Source organism: Clarias gariepinus, chromosome 2 (genome assembly GCF_024256425.1).
Source record: "Clarias gariepinus isolate MV-2021 ecotype Netherlands chromosome 2, CGAR_prim_01v2, whole genome shotgun sequence".
NCBI lineage: Eukaryota > Metazoa > Chordata > Actinopteri > Siluriformes > Clariidae > Clarias > Clarias gariepinus.
Genome location: NC_071101.1, coordinates 32,990,250 through 33,005,862, shown reverse-complemented (window position 1 = coordinate 33,005,862; position 15,613 = coordinate 32,990,250). Strand labels below are relative to the sequence as shown.

Genomic DNA, 15,613 nt, shown 5'->3' with positions numbered 1-15,613 from the left:
CCATTTGTGGATAATAGCTTGCACCATGGTTCGCTGGAGTCTCAAAGTCTTTATAACCCTTTCCAGACTAAAACATGTCACTTGTCAATTGTAATGTATAAAACATGTCATGTTTTGTGTGTATAAAACATGTCATGTCAATTTGTTTATCATTTGTTCTTCAATATCTTTACATTGTGGCATGATGTGTTACTTAAGCATGCAAGATCTTTCTTTCACCTTTATGAAGTGATTTCTTGTAATAAAGCCAGGGTGTGGCAAGTGACATTTAACTTAGCTTTCCAAAAAATGCAGTTAACCACAGTGCTTAACTAACATGATTTAGCAGGAAGGCATTTATTTTTTACACATGGGGCTTGGTAGGTTTGGACAGCTTTTTTTCCCTTAATAAATGAAATCATTGTTTAAAAAACTGCATTGTGTGTTCACCTGGTTTACCTTTGTGTAAAATGTTTTTGTTTGATGATCTAAGTTATTTACTGTTTGTGTGTGACAAATACACAAAAAAATTAAATATTTTTTACAGAACTGTATTTTTCTATTTTTTATTTATTTTTATTTTTTTAGGAGGGCAGTAACCGGTCTAAGTGGTACAGAGAATGCAGAAAGGAAAGGGCATGTGGACCAGAGAGAAAAAGGTTTTTATCTCACCTGGCCTGCACTGAGTAAATCATCTTCCATCCCCAACTACAGCCACTGTTGGTGAGTATTTTGGTTAATTTTAGCCTAAAATGGCATACGGCAAATTTTAAGCACTTCATCACTTTATCCTACAAAAGCACACCTCTCAGGTTAATTTATTAGTCAAATAATATATTACATTCACATTACTTGAGAAATAATAACTATATAAAATATATACCATGATATAAGATACAATAGTAATCCATAGCAACACTCAGTCAGTTGAGTTTTATTTGAGTGGGACTGGAGCAGTAACAATTCTGACAACCAAAAGAATGTGAAAGAAGCACCAATATGCCACCTGCTGACTTTCCAGCCAAAATCTAGATTTTATCCATTCCTCAAAAGGAGGTAAAAATGCTCACAGGTATGTATTGAATTAAGACAGTGACAAAGTTTTTCCTGTTCACATTCACAACAATTGTATTACCAATTTAAAATTTCATTAAATCAAATAAAAAGTATATAAAACATTTATCTAAAAGTAACTTGTCTGCAGAACTAACTTCCAATCGATTACATAAGAACCCAAACACACTGGAACCTTAAAGTAAAGCCACCGGGTAACTCTCCAGCCTTAGTCAGTTACTTTGAAATAATAGAAGAAGAAAACAGGAAAATGGGTGTTGTACCAGATTTAAAAGGACCAAACCCCATGAGTGCCCTTATTTCCTTGCACCCAGATACACCACACAGATGCACATTTGTAGACTACAGAATAAAGCTGCAATAAACAGTGTGGTATGTGTGATACTGGACTACTACAGTATTATGTGCAACTTCAACATTTCCTGCTTGGTCAAAAAAAAAAGGAGAAACTGGACTGAATTATGAGGGCATAACACAACAACTAATTTCAAGTTACCTGGTTGCCTCTCAACACAACAGCCATTAATGAAACAATACAGCCTGTGCTACTAAAATAGTTAGCCATTCATGTGCTACTGGAGGTGTGGACAAATAGGAGGGCTACAGTGGCTGAAAGGGGAGGCAATTATGACAACGATAATCTCTGCTAGTTACATGAAATTTATATTTACACAAGAGGGAGTGCTGTTGTGCTGAATATCAATTTACCATTTGTAATTAATAGATTATGATTTATGAACAGAGGCAATTTGGAATGATTTAGAAGCAGTTGACTAAGGAGATGTTGTTGCTGAATGTGCTGCTGTAAGTAGTTTTGAAAGTGGGTTTTGGCTGGTAGCTCCTCTGCCTTTTTGGCATTACTGTGGACTGTACCTAACTAAAACTAAACTAAAATAGTAAATATCTAAGTGCTACTTTGAGTGCTTAGCAAAGAAATACCATAGGTCTTTGGTCACTGTTTAAGGACAGCCACTGACTCAGCTGTTTCCAACAGCCAGGAAAAATTTGTCCTACGCAGCCATACCAGAGCCTTGGAGAAACCAATGTGCTGTGTCAATGAGGCAAACCTCATTTTTTAAAATCTAATATGACAGCTACAGTAAAGGAGGCTAGTAGAAGGAGCATAGCATTGAAGTGATGTGCAAAAAGACTTGAGGAGGTTATGTGAAAGGTATGTGAGAGGTAAGAAGTGAATCATTGGGATGTTGGGCCTTGAATTTTAAGAATCATAAGGTTGAAGGTTGAATATGAGGTATTTTAGAAACAGTCAAAGTAATTTATTATTAATAATAAATGTATCTATAGCTGTTCTATCTCAATAAATATAAAAAATGTACAGTACAAATATGACTTGATCTGAGAAAGTTGTGATATGGTTAGTTGTTCAGTGTGGTGAATGATAGCAGTGTGGTAAGTGATAACAGCTTCTGTAGGTGTGTGAAACAGCCTCTTTAATCACCGCAGCATCTGTAAGGTTAACCAGCCAACCAAATTGGGTCAACACCCACAAGAGCAAATTGAGACATATCAATACTCCCACTTGAGTGCTTTACATAATCACTCTACCTTATCACTATCTATTATCCGTTGCAATAACCTCTCTTTGTCCTCTGTCATATTTCCATTGTGATAATTCTTATGGAGACATACATTTATTGTGACATACACAAAAAAAACATGAAAATATAAGTAAATATAATATAATTCCATAAATATACCTAGACTAGGAGTTGAATATTAAGATAGCATGTCCACAGTCTCATTCCATTTATCCATTATCTATACTGATAATGCTTTGCATGGTCTGTGTAGGCTTGTGGAAAACTGGGCCTGTCCTATGGAACTTAGGGCACATTATGGAAGGGGTGTGAAACTATCACAGGGCACAGGCATGCACTCACTCAATCACACACTATGGACAATTTAAAAATGGCAATCACTCTACACCAAAAGTCTTTGGATGTACAGAAAGTCTTCTGGAGGAAATTGAGAGCATGTACAATCCATACACACAAACTGGAGGTGAGATTTAAACCCCCCATCACAGAGGTGTGAGGTAACAGTGCTTACCACTTATTATTGTTTAATTTGGAACACTACTTTGATTAGGGAAATTTATCAATATATCTAGACGCAGCATATTTCGGGTACATATCTATTAACTTATCTAGACACAGAAGATCTCACTATATTGGAATTATACAGTACTATATGTTTTTGATCTCATCACATACTCAGTAATAAACAGGAATTCATGTTACATGGGTTATTGGGGAAAACCCTATTTATCTTTTCTGTGAAGAGATATACATCTTTTTGTGAATTTAATTTGAAACAAAATGGTAAATGTATTTATTTATTTATTTGAAATGACCATAATTTAAAGACTATGGATCTAGGATTTAATTAAGTCAATAATCACTTTATGTCTCAGTTTACCCATGAACTTTACCTCAGTTACCTGAACTAGCTCAGACTAAACCCCAATGAACTCATAAATAGGCATATGGGTAGAATGAAAAGACAATGGATGACTTTTTGAACCCAATTCATCCCTATCCTACATGTCATCCCATGTCTTGTGGTAATTTAAACTACAATGATTCCAGTCAGTTGGTAAATGATGCCGTGTAGCTGTTACTTAAATATAATTTACCTGATGAGTTGCATAACAATTCACCTTCCTATACAGTTGTCATGAATGCATAATAGCTATGGGGACCAAAACCTGTTTTTCCTTTTATATCAGGCTTAAAAAAAAGGATTTTTCTTGTAAAGTTGAAAATTTAGTTCTATGGGGGGTCGATTTTTGAAGCTAGCAGTCCTAGTGGTCATTTAGGAAACTGCAAGTTATGGATAATGGATTAATTTTTCAGAGCCAGACATTGCTGCAGAATCCTCACAATGCTTCTTGTGAATCTAACTTTCTTAGTGAAAAACATTTCCTTGAAAGCATTCCAAAGAAATAGTTGATTTGACACATTACAAGTTTCCATTAGCTTATAGCTCATATAATTGAAGTATTATAAATTCTACTTGAAGCTAAAACAGTGTGTGCGTGTGTGTGTGTGTGTGTGTGTGTGTGTGTACGCGTGTGTGTGTCTCAACTCTTGCACTGTCGAACATTAATTTAATTTTTAAATTGGAATGATTCAGTTCTGAAATAATAATAATGCAAACCCTTCTTTAATATTTAACGGGTAGAGTTTTTTTTTACCATTGGAAACAGAAGGTATTAAATAGAACCGTTATAAGGGGAAATAGAGGCAAGTACTGTAAATGTTCATGCCAATGGGCAATGAGATTGTTTTTTTTCATTTGTTGTAGCAGAGGCATGTGATAAATAAACACAAGTGACAAAAATGAATTTTTTTTGTTCATTTGTTAAAACATTTCCCCTATAAATTCTATTAATTGTTTCTGCATAGAAATATTTTAGAACATTTTTCTTTAAAGTTTAAAATAAGTTTTTGCCATGATTGGGTGGTAATGGCTGTTATTGCCGTGGGCAGAAAAGTAGGCATAGGCACAGAGGGGTGTTTTTAAACAAAAGAATCTTTAATCAGGAGATAAAATAAAACGGAGATCACAAAGAAACAAAAACAAATAAAGAAACAAACACACTCAAATATACTACCCATAACTGAACAATACCCAGGCTTTATGACAGACACACAAGACATAAGCATTATGCTGAAATATATGTTTAACTGACAATACACAGGCTCTAATACCTGTTACACATGATATAAACACTATGTTGAAACACAGGCTTAAGGACGAAACACAGACTCTACAAGCTAAGCATGGAGCTGAAACGGGGATAAGACAAGACTAGAGAAACGGAGGGACTAGAGAAACGGAGAGACGACAGACAGGACTAGGGACTAGGGACAGGACTAGGGACTAGAGAAACGGGGGGACGAGAGACGGGACTAGAGACGCTTAGCTACACCTACCATATAGCTAAACGTACAACTAGCTACACTTACCAAATAGCTACAACAACACTAAAGGCTAGGGACACAGAAGCACATACAAAACCTGACATTACTCACAAGACTACAGTACACATGACTGAATCAGCTCCACAGAGTTACCTGGGAAAAGCTCCAGGCCCCTTGCGACCATGGATCGGTGTCCTTATTTATGCTGTTTCCATTGCCAAAATCAGCAAACATTTTGAATCCTATTACAAAAACCTTTTTATAATGTATATAATGCTATGACAATGTTATTTTTTTGTCGATATAATACTGAATGTGTATCTATTACAATTTCACATTTTAACTACAAAGTGTCCTAACCCTTCTCCAAAACAATTTAATGATGCCATTATACAAATATTTAAATCAGCTTCTAGCAAAAGGTCCCACTTAATCTTTTTCTATAGATATTATTTTTTATGCCTATTCTGCTAAGGCCTTTACCATTTTATTTATAAGGTCATAATTCAGAGCAGTAGTTATTAATATTTAAAATACTGATAAACTTGAAGAAAGCTGGCTTGTTGTCATGCCATAACCAGCCATCGTAGTTTGCTTCAGTCCACATCAAATCATTAAATTATTTAGAAAAAGGATGGTCAGTGCTTAGACACAAGGACAGTGAACTGCATCATGCCACTTTGGTCATGCCCATTCAAGCAGTACTGTACATAACACCAGAGCAGCAAAACGACATATCCGCTTCACTGGAACACATCAGAGTCAAAGGGTATTTTTTGCACTTTAGATAAACTGATGTTATTAATTTAATGTCCCTAAATATATTTAATGGCCTGCCATGGTGTGCCTGGATTTTTTTCTGGTACTCCACAGTCATCACATAGCCTCATTTGACCTGTAGAGTAAAGTGTTCGCTTTAAGAGTTCTTTAATTCCCTTTAGTTTATGCCTGCAGTAGCAGTGTATCTGTTAACAACAATTTGTTTATCTGTTAACAATTTTTTTTTTTAACCAGTGCTCATGCAGTATGTTAAAATAAGTATAATATGCACATTTAGCTTATTTTCACATACTGCATGAGCACTGGTTTGAAAAAAAGGAGGAAAAAAAATTATTATGGCATAAATGTTAAGTAGTTTTATGTTCAGTTGCCATTTGTTTTAAAAACTATTGGCTTCATTTACTATTTAAAGGGGAAAAAAGAAGAAACTAAACAAGGACATTGTGAAACCCATAACACAGCAGCACATGTGCATTTTATTTAAAGCCCACTCTTCTAAATAACACTAATAAGTCTTTTTATGAATTGGAGTACATTCCTTCTCAGTATATTCTAAATTTTAGAGATATATTCTAATTCTATTCTATATTCTACAAAATATTATATTTTACATTTTAAAGGAAAGTATGTTTTAATATCACAGAAACATTATATTTATTCAGTGTTTTACTTTGATTTAAATTATCAACTATTCTACACTAAGGGAATTTACTTACTTGAACCTTTTTTCTATTGAAAAAAAAGTAGTTGTAGTTTTTACTTAAGTGAAATGTACTTAAAATTATAGAATACCCCTTATACATTTCCCATTTTTGTCCACAGAACCAACAGTTATTAAATGTTCCAGGATTAGATTGAAAGTAATAATTAATTAATTGCATACCACGAAGACAAAGCAAACTCCTTTATTTATTATTGCAACAAAGAATTTATTCTTTAAATTTTAGTTTTCTTCATTATATGTTAAATAGTCTTAGTTAAGATAATAATGCTAAAACCATTTATAAAATTATGCATGTTTCTGATTGTGATAGATCGTGATACTGTACTGATTCCAAATAATTTGCATGCCATCTCCCTCCTTTCTCTTTATATAATAACTTTCATGTTCTCTAAACAGTTATTCTGTCACTTTAGATTGTTGTATCTGTCCTGTCGAGGTTGTAAAAAAAATGAATAAAGCCTTTTGAACCAACATTTAATCAAAAGTAGTATTACGCTTAATTTTTTTAAAAAAAGCAAGACCAAGGAGCCTTTTTAGTGCCAGATTAAGTAAAGTGTATTGCAGATGTAGAGCATGTCAGGATTCTCCATAGAAGTGCTGTGGCACATTGCTCTAGTTTTATGTTTCAATATATTTCACACTGATGTTAAAATCTTGTCATTAATTTTTCTTATTAAGCCTAAATTTTGCATGATAGTGAAAGGATTAGAAGAGTATAAATGAAGCTGACTCCTTATTTATGCTTGTTGTTACAATCAATTACATAACATAACTTTTTAATTTATTTATTCATTTTGTTGCTAAAACCCATCGTTGCTGTTCCTGTTTTTATGTTTTTACTAAACTATTTGCTGCTGCTCCTGGAGCTTATTCACAACTACTTTAATCGGAATCACACTGTCTTTTTACGCTATTGCTGTCACTATTGCAATCGATTAACACAATCCTAACCTGACGATTTTTACTGTTTTTTTTTTTTTTACTGTTTATAATACTTTATGCTTTTTTAGGGTGCCAATGTACAACAGGCCTACAGGACAACAGATGAAAACTAGCCTTTGGCTAATTCTGGCATGTTACAGGTGTTCTGTTTTTAATATGCATTGTACTGTTAAATATATATATATATATATATATATCCCTGGCTCTAAAAATGGCTTGAAAGTAGTCAGAAATATACTATAAAAAGGAAAATGTAGAATAAATAAAGGTCCTATGACAGCAATTCAAAAGCTGAAAGTAAAAACAACACTACAGATTATTGATATAATCCTGTGGTTAATCCTGTGAGTTGAAGCAAATATAAAGTAAAAAGCCTGTTGTAAAGATTTATACAGTATTATATACCTTTTGACATGACTGAAGCTTGTTAAAGATGTAATATTATGGTAAAAAAAAAAAAAAAGGATTCTACATCTCCCTTCTTTTGGGTACCTAGAGTATTTTGTAAGATTTACTGAAATCCAAACTAAGAGAAAGGTGTATTATGAGTATTCATAACTATGAATCATAATAGATATACAGTGGCTGAAATACACTCAGACCTGCACACCTTCAGCTCACTTTTCTCTTCTCTTCAATCTTTAGACTGAGTATAAAACTAGAAGAGGTGGAAAAAATAGGATTTGGGGAGGCTGCGTGTTGAAAAAAGATTTGCCGTAATCTGAGCCTAGAGTGTGGAGTGTGAAGTCAAGGTCAGTTTTTCCTTATGAAGAGGGGGAGTGAAGGATAGGGAGCATGGATGCTTCTCTGGCTTGTAGAAGGAAGATTGGAACGAGGCATTTTTATAGAGATGGTGAAAGCTTTGATATTTAGCCCACACATGTTTCTTTGGAAAGCAGCCTGGGCTCCTTAAAGGCCTGCCGTTGCACATCTAAACACGTCATATAGACGTCACAGATAGTTGCGAAACATCATCCTACGCCGATAGGAAAGTGCACTGCAGCAGACTCACTTTAGTGACTTTTTTTTTTTTTTTTACTTTTCTAGCTTAACCTCATCCTATTATTTGCAAAATGCCCAGCATTATGCATTCAATTATTTTTAGCATCTGCTTTATCCTGATTAGAGGAGCAGTGGATCCAGGGGCTATTCCAACAACACTGAAATAGAGAAAGAAAGACTGTTTTTTTTTTATTACATTTAAGCACAGAAAAAGTCTTTACCTTGGACATACCAGCTTGTTAGGAAATTGGTGTCAGAGAACAGCACAGGGTCAGCTATGATAGAATTCCTAATCAAGGGCCTAAATATGGTAGCCTGGTGGTGCTGATGCTTGAACTGTCAACCTTTTGACCACTGCACACTAGTCCTTAAGTGTAATAGGACTCTGGAAGGGACAAAACTACAGCAATGGCAATCATAAATTTATAACAATTTGCACAAGAAAATATATCAGAATGATTGGCGGAGTTACCTTACAAAGCTTTATTACATTATTTGCACTCAATAAAACAAATAGATTTAGTGTGTCTAAATTTCTCTGTATTTTATGTGGTATGAGGTTGGAAGTAAATATCTCTAATTTAAGATCTTGTAGTAATAAGAACCCTTAATCCTGGGTTGACAAAATTTACAGTATTTGCAAAGTTCATGTCTTGCTGTGAGTTTTTGTTTCAACCACAACTAAAAACCACAACTTTACTGACGAATTGTACCAAGTGATTAAATAGTGAAATCAAAAGATGGTCCTGCTTGGTTTAAATCAAAGACCTGCAGCCAAACCTGCCCTTTTGGAAAATATTGCACACCCTGAATTGTTAGGTGTTTGATTACCTTTGGTTTCTCAAAAAGGCAGTGAGATTCTTTATGTGTGTGAGAGAGAAGTAAAGTATGCTTAGCCACAGCACACATGCCACATTCTTAATGTAGAAACATTCTTTGTCTTCTCTTTCATTTTTATTACTTATTTCATTTCAAGGTGGATTCAAGTCAAGATGGGACATTTGATTGTACATAATCATACAAGACATTTACAAGACCTTTATTTCTCCTGCACTTATCCTTGCATTTTACTAGTACTTTGATATCATTCATGTTTTTTAATACCCTGGAGTCATGTTTGGACTACCTGCTTCACCTCTGAAATGCTGGCTTTACTGTAAATAGTAAAGAGGTACCATAGACTTTATCTTTATTTATTGATATCTTTATTAATTCATAAAGCAACAGTAATTTAAAAAGTCTTTAATTTATGCATATTTTATTTATCTTTAATACATTAAAATACATAGCTAGAGCTTCAACGTCACTCATTCTCTCACTTACCATCTTTACCACTTGCAGGGTTGCAGGGGGTCTGGAGCATATTCCACAAAGCGGGGTACACCCTGGATGGGGTGCAAATCCATCGCACGGCGCACACATGCACTCACTCACATGCTCAGTCACACACTATGGGCAACTTGGGAAGCTTACTCTAAAGGGGGGAGAGGGGATGGGGGTTGGAGCAAACTCAACACAAAATGCACATAGACCCAAGGTGGGAATTTAACCCGGACCCTGAAAGTGCAAGGCCATCGTGCTAAACACTAAGCCAATGTGCTGCTCAAGCTTCAATCTATTTGTTTTATTTAGAAAAATATGCTTGTGCCACGATATATCTCCTTATATATAACTATATATAATCATAGGTCTATTACTAGGAATTATATAAATAAATACAAAACAATTATACAAACATAAAAAATAACGCATAACAAGGAAACACTGTGTAACCCATACTCTAAAATATTCTGTTTAAGCAGAAATTATAAATAAATAATGGTCTTGTTGTGATATCCAGCATACTGGCAGACCCAGAGCCATAAAGTGACAAAAGGATGTCATTAGAAAATTCAGCCACACTGTTTTTTAATCAAGCTTAATTTGTAACCCCTACTCTCGAATATACAGAGGCACTCGTTAAGATCTGCTTTCCAGCAGGCCCTCCACTTCTACTAATTTTAAGACACTGTCTAGATTAGTTTGTTCAGTTGGGGATGTACAGAAGATCCCAAAAGCAAAAATATAGTGGCAGATTTTGCAGGTGTAACTATAAAAACTGGGGTAATAAAGGCTTCTATAATTGTCAAGGTTATGCTGTTCCAATCAAGGGGAGAGGGTGGTAATCGAGATTAACAATCACACAAACAAAACCCACCTATATTTTTTTACATTTTTAGTTATGCTGGTTATTTTAGTAAAGCTTGTTCAGAGCAAGCAATCTGTTGTTTTCTTTATAAGTATATATTTTTTCTCGTTGTTATTATGATATTTATAAATACACATTATATTTACTTTTGAACCAATCTGTCGCATGTGAATAAAAACAACTCATGCACACACATGCCAAGCAGAGCCTGGTTATTTTTCCTACTTTCCTGGGTTTGAAATGTGAGGTTGGGATCAAATTTGAGAAGGAGACAGAGAAGAATGCTCCAGACTGATAGAGTAAAGCATATCAATATCGAGCGCCATATTTTTCAAGGTCATTCCACACAAACAAAAGAATACGAGGGCTTGAACAGATGAAAAATGCAAAAGGAGAATTGCTTAGATGATCTTTTTGAAAAATGACCACATGGTTCTGTGCCTATATTATGTGCATCTTAGCAGGCATGGAAAAAGCTATGATGTGCAGGAAGAGCTGATGTGTTATTCTTTGCAAATTCTTGGGAATCCTGCTGATAATATTATGCTGATAATTCTAAATAATGCTAATGTGTTTTCTAAAGGTCACATAATTTTTCTTGCTTAAAAAATATTTTTTTTGCAATAATTCTATTATATACTTGATGTTCCTGTGACTTTGTTCGCATAGAATTTAATTGCACACTTATAAGTGCCATTCATTGAATTTTAGTATTAACTAAATTTTTTACGTGTTACTGTAAAGTGTGCGAGATCACATTTACAGTATTAATTAGTTTTCAATTGCACACTCATAAGCGCATATTAAAAATGTGCCATGCCTTGTATCATATCTGCTCTTTCTGTGGGCCAGTTGCAATAAAACAAAACCTATATGTTAACATCAAGCTCGGCCAAATACACATGTGTAAACCTTATTAAAATTTAGTATAAGTTTAGTAGCTTTTATGTGATGCATGCATGCACAAACAGACAGACAGACAGACAAAAATTTCCAAAAACATCTTGATGTGTTCTATTACTCATCCCCACAAAATATTTTTCTAGCAAATATCTTTAATGTACAGACACGCCAACTTTACAGTTTTATTATATGTATAGATGTACAGGTATGGATAAAAGTGTTCTTTGATTGTATAATACACCAGATAGATAGAAATTTGGATTGTCAAAACACACTGTGTGGGTTGATTTTTTTACATCATGGGGACCAAATGTCCTTGCAAGGATGGGACTGTCTGGCAGTTTTCACTTTGTAGGGGCTGCATTGAGTCATATCCCAATAATCCTGTATTTAAATTTGTAAATAAAAAATTTGGTTACCATGGTTAAAGTTAGTACAGAATAGCATTACATCCTGTCTGTAGCAAGTCCTCACAAGGAAGAGAGTGTGTGTGTGTGTGTGTGTGTGTGTGTGTGTGTGTGTGTGTGTGTGTGTGTGTGTGTGTGAAATAAATTATCATTAACATTGAGGTTGCTTGATGTGCAGGTTTGGTCTTCCATCATGCAGCAGCGTGTGCGATGCTCTAAGAGTGATGGAGTGTGTCAGTAAGCAGAGCTGTTATAGATTCTGCCAATTACAGCTGCTGTGTGTCCACCTCTGGCAATTGGTCACAATGGGGCAAGAAGAATAGAGTGAGCATGAAGAAAGCTGGGATGAGCAGGAGCTGATGGACTTGGTGATGTGTGCTTCTTGCCTTTGACTTATCTGAAACTAAATCCCAGCCATGATGTCATTTGTCATGCTAGCTTTTATGTTTTATAGCGTAAAACAAAGACAAACCCTCCTTCAACAGAATGTAGGAACTTATTTGTAATTATCCCAAACTGGTTTACACTCAATTGCAAACAGATTAGACATTGTCTAACTGGACAAATGTTATACTGTATCAAAGTATGTACAGTATCAGTCACATTGAAAGCAGCTAAATTTTAGTTAGCTTATTAAACAGAAAGACTTGAGTCCAGTTTAATATCCTTCAGTTGTTCTGTGTATATTGCAAATGGAAAGATGTAAACATAAATTAAAATAAAACAGTGCTGTAGTGGAGGCTAAACGCACCTTAATGGCGTACAGTATATGTACCTTCTAGTTTCTGAAATATCATTTACCCACATCTGACCAGCCTTTACTTAGCTCTGAATAGCATGAATGTAGCTTCAAAATATGTAATAATATTTGTAGCCTACTAACATCGCTAATGTTGGTTAAGCAAGGGATAATGGACGATATGGCATTTAGGTACCAGAAATGTAGAGGCTAAAGCAGGGCTAAAATCAACTACATCATAACGGCTTTTTTTTGTTAAGCAATAGACACTATTGTTGTAACCATGGCTACAGACAGCCCTTGCTGTGGGCAGTGTTGTGAATATTCTTTTATATTAACAAGTGATGGCCAACTAGTGATGTGATTTATAGTCTTATAATATTCAATAATTTTTTGCTGAAATGCGTGATGGATTGTTCTGTTCTTTGAATGGTGGATGATGGTAAAAACATCTTCCAGACTCTTTCATTGTTTATACTCTTAATGGTGTTTAATAAACTTCATGTACTTCAGCTATGTTTATTCCTTTCAGTATGTTGTTTAACAGTGAATTTCAGCTTTAATTCACATTTCTTCCCAAGAAATATACCTAATAGTTATTTATTTATTTTCGACAGATGTCATTTAAATGTGTTACACTACATAATAAGAACAACCATAATCATAGCCTAAAAGCAATAAATCAAAAACAGGTCCCAATATCTTTTATTCCATTTAAGTAATTCCCATATTTTTCCAAGTAATTTTTAATTCCATATTAGTTTAAATTCCATAGTGATTTAAGTCATAACAATATTGTAACTTTTACAAATGATGTGATAAATTGCCATTGCATCCAGTATAAGTGCATTTTTAGGATTGTGAAAAAAGCAAAAAACTGGCATCCTCCCAAATTTCATGCCAATCATTACCTATAAAATAATGCATATAGATTGTGCTTACCTGGCAAATACATACTTACAGACTCATTACAGTCCCTACTGTAATAATAATTTTCATAAAGCAATTTGTGATTCTATTCCTGAATGTACACTACCAGTCAAAATTTCATACAATGGCTTATCTACACCTGCACACATGTTTTTACTATTTTCTACTTTACACTAATAAATGAATACGTTAACACAATGAAATAACACATATGGAAGTATGCAGCGGAGAAGAAAGTGTTAAAGTGAAATGTGTTATACAAACCAACACTAATTGCATTTCATAGTCTGAAATTTTGCACACTTTTGGTGTGTTCTTAACCAGCTTCATGGGAGAACCTAAGTCAGCAGGCTTACCTTAATGTTACTAAGTAGACAAACAGTAGTCCATATTGTAAAAGAAAAATCTACTGTAAATGTTATTGTTGTTTACTGGCAAAAGAGGTTGCCAATAAATTAGCGCAAAACCACATTTATGCACATTTTCTTCTGAGTACACTAATTTATTTATATTCTCATAAACATCACATAATTAAGTACATTTGCTTATTAGCTGTTGAAGGATACAAGTGAGCTAAAGTCCTTGCTCCAGGACCCAATCATGATGACATCCTGATCTGAAACTTAAAACCTTCAATTACTGAGTTGCTCCAAGTGGCTCAACTAGCTTCCAATGATTCATTGCAAATTTTGTTGAAGTTTATTAAACGTAAATGTGGTTAAATCAAGGCAAGCTAGCTGAGTTAGGTCACATTTAAAAAAAATTATTTAATACTATACAACATTTCACACTACTTTACTGTAAATTTATTTTACAGTTGTTATCTGTAAAAGTATTTTACTGGCAGCAATTAAACAATCAAATGATATTTACCTTGTGGGGTGAGGGGTGTTCATTGTAAGGAAAACAATATAATGTTAGGCATACTGTAACTATTTATTTAATGCACCTGTCTTTGTTACGCATGTTTATTTCATTATAAGGCCATAAAAAAGCAACATATTAAAAAGACCACTTCTCAGAAATAAGAGAAAAAAAGATTAAAAGCTTTTGGAATTTGCATACATGAGAAAAGAAGCAAGTGGATGGTTCTGCAGGATGTTCGGTAAAACTAAGCATTGAACTACAGTTCGAAAGGTCCTAGGTTTAAATACTGTGACCATGGAGTTTTGGAGTGGCCTAGTCAAAGTCCAGACCTAAATCTAATTGACATTACCTTAAACAGGCCTTTAATGGTCCTCTGAGTGGTGCAGTGGTAAAGTGTAGTGTAATGGTATAATGACTTTAAAAAAATTAACTTTTATAAATTTATAGATGTTTTGACTTGTTCGGTTGTCTATTGGTCAATGGTTTATTTGCATAAGTTTTGACAATGGTGATGTAGGTGCAGTCACATGAATGCAGGTGCAGTCACATGCAAACAGATCAAAGGGGAGATCTGGACTCCCAACACTTTAATGTGACTTTGCATGAATTGGAAAAGTGTGCAGAAGTCTTCAGCATTTCACAATTAGGTGGTTTTGAATCAGATCAGTGGCATGCTGGCTCTCATAGGGTGATACAACATATTTGCAGACACTACTGAGGCTAAAGTTTGGATGGCTTGGAGGCACATTTTTAAAAACTCTCAGACATTTTTGTAGATGTTGCATCCTCCATCCATCATTATGCGTTATTATTTTAAGAATATTCCGGTATGAGGAGTTTTCTCATTACATTTCACTTCCTGTTAATCAGTGAACTGAACTATTAGTTCAGATTTATTTGCCTGGAATTAAAAAAAAGTCCCTACTATATGTGAAATTCTTAGCGCCCACTGAAGGACTGTTTGGATATTTTTTTCTCAATTTATTTTAAACCATTCTAACATTTTTACATCATATGTAATTAACCTTTTCAGCAATCCAAAGTACTAAAAGTCACATAACCGTCTATTGACACAGTATTTTACTAGATATGTTGAATAATTTGGGGGCAGTGTTGCCTTTTGAGATGTTT

General features: G+C 34.3%; 1 protein-coding gene across 1 annotated transcript in view; it reads left to right on the top strand.

The window, feature by feature from the left end:
- The first annotated feature begins 635 nt into the window (after positions 1-635).
- lingo1a (leucine rich repeat and Ig domain containing 1a) overlaps positions 636-15,613 on the top strand; it is a 71,208-nt gene continuing 56,230 nt past the window's right edge. The window contains exon 1 of the mRNA XM_053491091.1: positions 636-702. The gene's annotated coding sequence lies outside the window, so the exon portion shown is untranslated. The remainder of the gene's footprint in view (positions 703-15,613) is intronic.